This window comes from Squalius cephalus (assembly GCF_949319135.1).
Source record: "Squalius cephalus genome assembly, chromosome: 5".
NCBI lineage: Eukaryota > Metazoa > Chordata > Actinopteri > Cypriniformes > Leuciscidae > Squalius > Squalius cephalus.
This window is the reverse complement of record NC_137126.1, coordinates 51263937-51272206: the sequence shown is the minus strand read 5'-3', so window position 1 is coordinate 51272206 and position 8270 is coordinate 51263937.

Genomic DNA, 8270 nt, shown 5'->3' with positions numbered 1-8270 from the left:
ATAAAACGCTGTCAAAGGTAGTACATTTAATAGTAAAATCGTATTTCTGATGCTTTCGATTTTCTCAGTGAAGAAATTCATAAAGTCATTACTACTAAATTGTAATGGAACAATTTGTTCAGGTGATGTCTGTTTATTTGTTAATCTAGCCAGATGAGTTTGTTTCCATTGACGCTCTAGATTACGAGTTTCTCTCTTGATAGCGTGTGTAATACTGTTGTACCACGGAGCAGTACTTTTCTCTCTAACTCTTTTTTAATCTGAAAAAATCTGAATCATTTCCTCTAGTTAATTTGTGTGCTTGGGTACACTGAGAAGCTGAGACAGATGAGGCAGGTTATTTGTGAATCTGTCCTTAGTATTTGGGAGAATTGTTCTACCTGATCGATAACGTGGCGCGACATGGTAAATTTCAGCAGTATGCAGTATGTGCACGTTACACAGTAGTGATCAGTGATATCATTACTTTGCGGTTGAATATCTATATCAGTAGGATTGGTTCTATGCAATATAATTAAATCTAGTGTATGATTAAAACGATGATTGGGTCTAGTGACATTTTGCTTGACCCCAAAGAAGTTTAGTAAATCTGTAAACATAGCCCCTAACGCATCATTTGAATTATCTATGTGAATGTTAAAATCTCCAACAATGAATGCTTTATCGACGTTAACTAGGTCTGAGAGAAAATCCGCTTTTTTAAAACTCTTTTAGGAAATCAGCATAGGGCCCTGGAGGTCTGTATAGGGTAGCCAAAGCAAGAGAGTGTAACATTTAGCACAAGCACTTCAAATTAATTAAACCTGTCCTGTTTTCTGAGAAAAATGAAGAATATCTCTATAGAAAGTTGCAACACCGCCACCACGACCGATCAGACGGGGCTCATGCTTACAACAGTAGCCTGGAGCAGTTGACTCATAGACAGCTACTTATTGGCCAGTCTTTAAATGTAGCTACTTAACTCCATGATTCCTGGAGCAACCGACCTGAAAGAGTGAAAGTTTTAGCCACATTAACTTGAATCAATCACGGTTCTTGTCACAGTTCTTTGGTGGATTTAGGCTTTTGTCTGAACTGTTTCTGTAATCCCCGACTGACTCCATGATGGTGAGGTCAGATTTCTGTTGATCGTACTATCTAGTGCAGGGATTGGCAACTCTGATAATGACGAGGGCCAGCATTTTTTCTCCTTTATACCAAGGGACCAGATTACTAAACCACACTAACACATTTTACATTATTTTACTCAATTTCCTCTTTATTGAGGGACCTCAATGTACAATTAATGCAATTAATTAATGCAGTTTTGCAAATTCAAATGGGCAACTTCATTGTTAATTGACAAGCAAATCAATTTGCAACAAACAAATGTACAAAGACCCTATTTTTGATTAGTAGCCTAGAGAACACTCAACTGTTTAAAGTGCTTATTCAAAAAACAGTTATTTAAAAAGTTATTAAAAATAGTAATAAAAATACTGAATAAAAGAACAATTCAGTGCATAAATTTCCATACCAGACCACCCCCCAAACACATTATTTTATAGATTAGTTTAGACAACAGTCCCACTATCAAAAAGTCTTAATGAGAAATGTGTGGCCTCTCCTCCTGGTGCACAACTGAATCAATGTCAAGCTGAAAGTTTGTACAGCAAACTTGCAATAGCTGAAAGAGTGTCATCTGTTAGCCTGTTTCTCTCACTCGATTTGATGTGCTTCGCTGTACATGCTGCCAAACATGCTCAGCATCAAGAGTGCAAAATATCTGAGGAAGGGAAAACGGGACTCAGGGAGCAGTTTCCACACTTCAAGCCCCGTCTCATTGGGCCTTGCCAGAAAGAAGGGGTCGGACTGAAGTTGGCAGAGATTTGGCTGAAAGAAGGGGTCGGACTGAAGTTGGCAGAGATCTGCCAGAAAGAAGGGGTCGGACTGAAGTTGGCAGAGATCTGCCAGAAAAAATGGGTAGGACTGAAGTTGGCAGAGATCTGGCTGAAAGAAGGGGTCGGACTGAAGTTGGCAGAGATCTGGTTGAAAGAAAGGGTCGGACTGAAGTTGGCAGAGATCTGCCAGAAAGAAGGGGTCGGACTGAAGTTGGCAGAGATCTGCCAGAAAGAAGGGGTAGGACTGAAGTTGGCAGAGATCTGGCTGAAAGAAGGGGTCAGACTGAAGTTGGCAGAGATCTGCCTGAAAGAAGGGGTCGGACTGAAGTTGGCAGAGATCTGGCTGAAAGAAGGGGTCGGACTGAAGTTGGCAGAGATCTGGCTGAAAGAAAGGGTCGGACTGAAGTTGGCAGAGATCTGGCTGAAAGAGGGGTCGGACTGAAAATGACAGAGATCTGGCTGAAAGAAGGGGTCGGACTGAAAATGGCAGAGATCTGGCTGAAAGAAGGGGTCGGACTGAAGTTGGCAGAGATCTGGCTGAAAGAAGGAGTCGGACTGAGTTGGCAGAGATCTGGTTGAAAGAAGGGGTCGGACTGAAGTTGGCAGAGATCTGGCTAAAAGAAGGGGTCAGACTGAAGTTGGCAGAGATCTGGTTGAAAGAAAGGGTCGGACTGAAGTTGGCCGAGATCTGGCTGAAAGGAGGAGTTGGACTGAAGTTGGCAGAGATCTGGCTGAAAGAAGGAGTCGGACTGAGTTGGCAGAGATCTGGTTGAAAGAAGGGGTCGGACTGAAGTTGGCAGAGATCTGGCTAAAAGAAGGGGTCAGACTGAAGTTGGCAGAGATCTGGCTGAAAGAAGGGGTCGGACTGAAGTTGGCAGAGATCTGGCTGAAAGAAGGGGTCGGACTGAAGTTGGCAGAGATCTGGCTAAAAGAAGGGGTCAGACTGAAGTTGGCAGAGATCTGGCTGAAAGAAGGGGTCGGACTGAAGTTGGCAGAGATCTGGCTGAAAGAAGGGGTCGGACTGAAGTTGGCAGAGATCTGGCTAAAAGAAGGGGTCAGACTGAAGTTGGCAGAGATCTGGCTAAAAGAAGGGGTCAGACTGAAGTTGGCAGAGATCTGGTTGAATGAAAGGGTCGGACTGAAGTTGGCAGAGATCTGGCTGAAAGAAGGGGTCAGACTGAAGTTGGCAGAGATCTGGCTGTAAGAAGGAGTCGGACTGAGTTGGCAGAGATCTGGTTGAAAGAAGGGGTCGGACTGAAGTTGGCAGAGATCTGGCTAAAAGAAGGGGTCAGACTGAAGTTGGCAGAGATCTGGCTGAAAGAAGGGGTCGGACTGAAGTTGGCAGAGATCTGGCTAAAAGAAGGGGTCAGACTGAAGTTGGCAGAGATCTGGTTGAAAGAAGGGGTCAGACTGAAGTTGGCAGAGATCTGGCTGAAAGAAGGGGTCGGACTGAAGTTGGCAGAGATCGGACTGAAGTTGGCAGAGATCTGGCTGAAAGAAGGGGTCGGACTGAAGTTGGCAGAGATCTGGCTGAAAGAAGGAGTTGGACTGAGTTGGCAGAGATCTGGCTGAAAGAAGGGGTCGGACTGAAGTTGGCAGAGATCTGGCTGAAAGAAAGGGTCGGACTGAAGTTGGCAGAGATCTGGCTGAAAGAAGGGGTCGGACTGAAGTTGGCAGAGATCTGGCTGAAAGAAAGGGTCGGACTGAAGTTGGCAGAGATCTGGCTGAAAGAAAGGGTCGGACTGAAGTTGGCAGAGATCTGGTTGAAAGAAGGGGTCAGACTGAAGTTGGCAGAGATCTGGTTGAATGAAAGGGTCGGACTGAAGTTGGCAGAGATCTGGCTGAAAGAAGGGGTCGGATTGAAGTTGGCAGAGATCTGCCTGAAAGAAAGGGTCGGACTGAAGTTGGCAGAGATCTGGCTGAAAGAAAGGGTCAGACTGAAGTTGGCAGAGATCTGGCTGAAAGAAGGGGTCGGACTGAAGTCGGCAGAGATCTGGTTGAAAGAAGAGGTCGGACTGAAGTTGGCAGAGATCGGACTGAAGTTGGCAGAGATCTGGCTAAAAGAAGGGGTCGGACTGAGTTGGCAGAGATCTGGCTGAAAGAAAGGGTCGGACTGAAGTTGGCAGAGATCTGGTTGAAAGAAGGGGTCGGACTGAGTTGGCAGAGATCTGGTTGAAAGAAGGGGTCGGACTGAAGTTGGCAGAGATCTGGCTGAAAGAAAGGGTCAGACTGAAGTTGGCAGAGATCTGGCTGAAAGAAGGGGTCGGACTGAAGTCGGCAGAGATCTGGCTGAAAGAAGGGGTCGGACTGAAGTTGGCAGAGATCTGGCTAAAAGAAGGGGTCAGACTGAAGTTGGCAGAGATCTGGTTGAATGAAAGGGTCGGACTGAAGTTGGCAGAGATCTGGCTGAAAGAAGGGGTCGGACTGAAGTTGGCAGAGATCTGCCTGAAAGAAAGGGTCGGACTGAAGTTGGCAGAGATCTGGCTGAAAGAAAGGGTCAGACTGAAGTTGGCAGAGATCTGGCTGAAAGAAGGGGTCGGACTGAAGTCGACAGAGATCTGGTTGAAAGAAGGGGTCGGACTGAGTTGGCAGAGATCTGGCTGAAAGAAAGGGTCGGACTGAAGTTGGCAGAGATCTGGTTGAAAGAAGGGGTCGGACTGAGTTGGCAGAGATCTGGCTGAAAGAAAGGGTCGGACTGAAGTTGGCAGAGATCTGGTTGAAAGAAGGGGTCGGACTGAAGTTGGCAGAGATCTGGCTGAAAGAAGGGGTCGGACTGAAGTTGGCAGAGATCTGGCTAAAAGAAGGGGTCGGACTGAGTTGGCAGAGATCTGGCTGAAAGAAAGGGTCGGACTGAAGTTGGCAGAGATCTGGTTGAAAGAAAGGGTCGGACTGAAGTTGGCAGAGATCTGGTTGAAAGAAGGGGTCGGACTGAAGTTGGCAGAGATCTGGTTGAAAGAAGGGGTCGGACTGAAGTTGGCAGAGATCTGGTTGAAAGAAGGGGTCGGACTGAAGTTGGCAGAGATCTGGTTGAAAGAAGGGGTCGGACTGAGTTGGCAGAGATCTGGCTGAAAGAAAGGGTCGGACTGAAGTTGGCAGAGATCTGGCTGAAAGAAGGGGTCGGACTGAAGTTGGCAGAGATCTGGTTGAAAGAAGGGGTCGGACTGAGTTGGCAGAGATCTGGCTGAAAGAAAGGGTCGGACTGAAGTTGGCAGAGATCTGGTTGAAAGAAAGGGTCGGACTGAAGTTGGCAGAGATCTGGTTGAAAGAAGGGGTCGGACTGAAGTTGGCAGAGATCTGGCTGAAAGAAAGGGTCAGACTGAAGTTGGCAGAGATCTGGCTGAAAGAAGGGGTCGGACTGAAGTCGGCAGAGATCTGGTTGAAAGAAGGGGTCGGACTGAGTTGGCAGAGATCTGGCTGAAAGAAAGGGTCGGACTGAAGTCGGCAGAGATCTGGCTGAAAGAAGGGGTCGGACTGAAGTTGGCAGAGATCTGGTTGAAAGAAAGGATCGGACTGAAGTTGGCAGAGATCGGACTGAAGTTGGCAGAGATCTGGCTGAAAGAAGGGGTCAGAAGGCAGTAAACTTCTTGTGTTTAAGCACCCTATTTCCACCTAGAATAAGATTAGTGATTCGTCACTACATTCATGACATGGCTGAATCTTTGCACACAGGGCCTCCTGTAACAAAGAAAATTGGTTACTAATCACGTCACATTACATTTCATTTTAAGTTACCATGAAATAAAAAAAGCCTACTAACCTGATGTATTATGCAGAGCAGTACTGGACAATTACCACTCTTATGAAGAAGCGAATCCAGATTCTGTTCCTTGCATTGCTGGTGCTCCATCATTAACAGCAGACAGTTTAGCGAAGCCTCACATTCACCACATTCTCAAGAGCTTTAAAAATATCCTCTCCTTCATGGTGCCATGTAATGAAGACAACTTTAACAGCTCCTCTTGAACATCAATGTTCTCTGTGATCATTCGTACAAAAGCTGACTGACATCCAGCGTGAGAGAAAAGTATTTTCAATTGTTGATTTCATCTTTTAGCTTTTCTTGAACTTGACATTGAATGTCAGAAATTCGACCCGTCACTGTTCAGCGTGACAAAGATACAGATACAAAGTTCTTGGCCATTTTCTCGTCTCCAAAAGCTTCAGCCATCTCAATTGCACTGCTTTACAATTTCACCCTCTGATAATGTCCGAGCACAAGTGAAACCACATTAGACGCCTTTAGTGATGATTCTTGCATCGTCATGAATTTGGCAAAAAGGTTTTGCTGACGATTTATTTTACCTTTTAAATCGTAGATTAGAGCAATTCGGGCGTCACTGGTGTATATTTCATACTTCTCTTTATGAGCAGTGGTGTAATGTCAATTTAAATTAAAATCCTTCATTATCTGATTTTTTTTCTAAACTCATTAAAAAGATAATCAGTCAGGATTTTTCCATCTTGACTGGAAAACACGATTTTCGCTCTCTTTTCTTTTTGCTCACTGACATTAGTGTGCACAATCCTACTATGCTTTAATAATAATAATAATTAGGGATGCACCGATACCACTTTTTCCAGACCGAGTCCGATACCGATACTTTCATTTTTGGTACTCGCCGATACCGATACCGTAACCGATACCTGTATTTTTAATTTTCAATTAATTTTTAGTTAATGCATTTGTAATTTTTAAATGTATTGGTAGAGAAACCAAAAGAATATCAATCATATTAGTTGTTTATTAAATTTAAACTTAATTTGTTCATCATATATATATTTAATGCACATTTAATGCAACATATTCATTACTGTATAAATTAAATATAGATGGATCTTTTTGTAAAGTTAAAAAAGGTAGCCTATTTAGTCAAGAGCAGTGAGTAATTTATTTGTCCTTTGTTTGATTAACATTAAAACACAGCAGCAGATTAATTAAAGACCGAACGCACGGACCCCATTTGAATTATACTGTCTACGTTCACTAGAGATATAACAGACTTTGTTTACTAGGATACTCGCCAACAGTGAAAAGTGAATTCATCCGTACAAGCGCAAGACGTGAAAGACTTCCATTCAGTATCGCGCGCTGTCTGAGGCGATGGTTTTTGGGGCGCGCGCTTTGGACGTTTGAAGTTCATGTAACTTCTTGACCAGCAAATGTCCTGTAATAATGTAGGCAACCACTCGTTAAACACAAATAAGGTAACAGTTCATGTTTTACTTACATATACGATTTAGTTTTAATCCAAATAACACGTGCTGCTGAGTGAATGATCAGCAATCAAGAGCATTCAACAGAAGTGCTCTCTCTCTCTCTCTCTCTCTCTTTCTTGTCAGTTAACGTTAATAATAAGCTACATGCCTCGTTTTACTTTCTTTGGCATTGACATCCGACTGAACTACAAACTTTCCACTGACGTCTGATGCGCTCGACCAGCTCGCGCGTCTGTGCCGCTTGCACGCTCAATCCACTGCGCGTTTTTCTCTTATCAGCTCGTGCACCACAGGCGTGTTTAATATTTCACTAATAAGATATATTTACCTCATAGACAGCCTTCTTTTTTATCCCCATTATAATTTCTGTTGTCAGTGTTTCTTTGTCTGGACACAAACACTGTACACACGCTGCCTGGTATCGGTTGTTGGTATCGGGGCATTTTTATGAGTACGAGTACAAGTACATGAGCTCAGTATCGGCCCGATACCCGATACTGGTATCGGTATCGGTGCATCCCTAATAATAATAATAATACATTTTATTTGTAAAGCACTTTTCATAAAAGAATCTCAAAGTGCTACAGAGACCACATTGAACTAATAAAAATCAGAAACAAATAAAAAAAAAACAAGTGATAAAATACATAAGAAATAAAATGCTAAAAGAGGAGTTTTTAGTGCAGAGTGAAATTAGCAAAGCCTAAGGACAACTTAAGAACGCCTGCCTGAACAAAACAGTTTTAAGCTCTTTTTTAAAAGTGTCCACAGACTGGGGTTTTTGCAATGTTCAGGGAGGGAGTTCCAGATGCGAGGGGCAGCAGAGCAGAATTACTTTAATTACTTTAATTGCTTTAATTACTCTGGTGATCAGCAGGAACTAGCGCCCTCACCTGGTTGGAGGATTCACATCCTAATCTGATATGGTCCAGTTGCCCTTCCCTGATCTAGTGTCTCATTGTTTATTCAAAAATATCAGATGAATATAACAAGATTTGCTAAATAAATGTTTAAAAAAGTAAAAATGTAGAGATATTTCATAGCATCTAAAGTGTTCACCAGCACTCAGATATTAGTTTAGTCACAGGCACAGCATGACTAAATGCTGTAGTAAGCACAGCCCTTTGACTGTAGGCAGTAACAGCTTAAGGAACGAATGTATAGAGAAGAGGT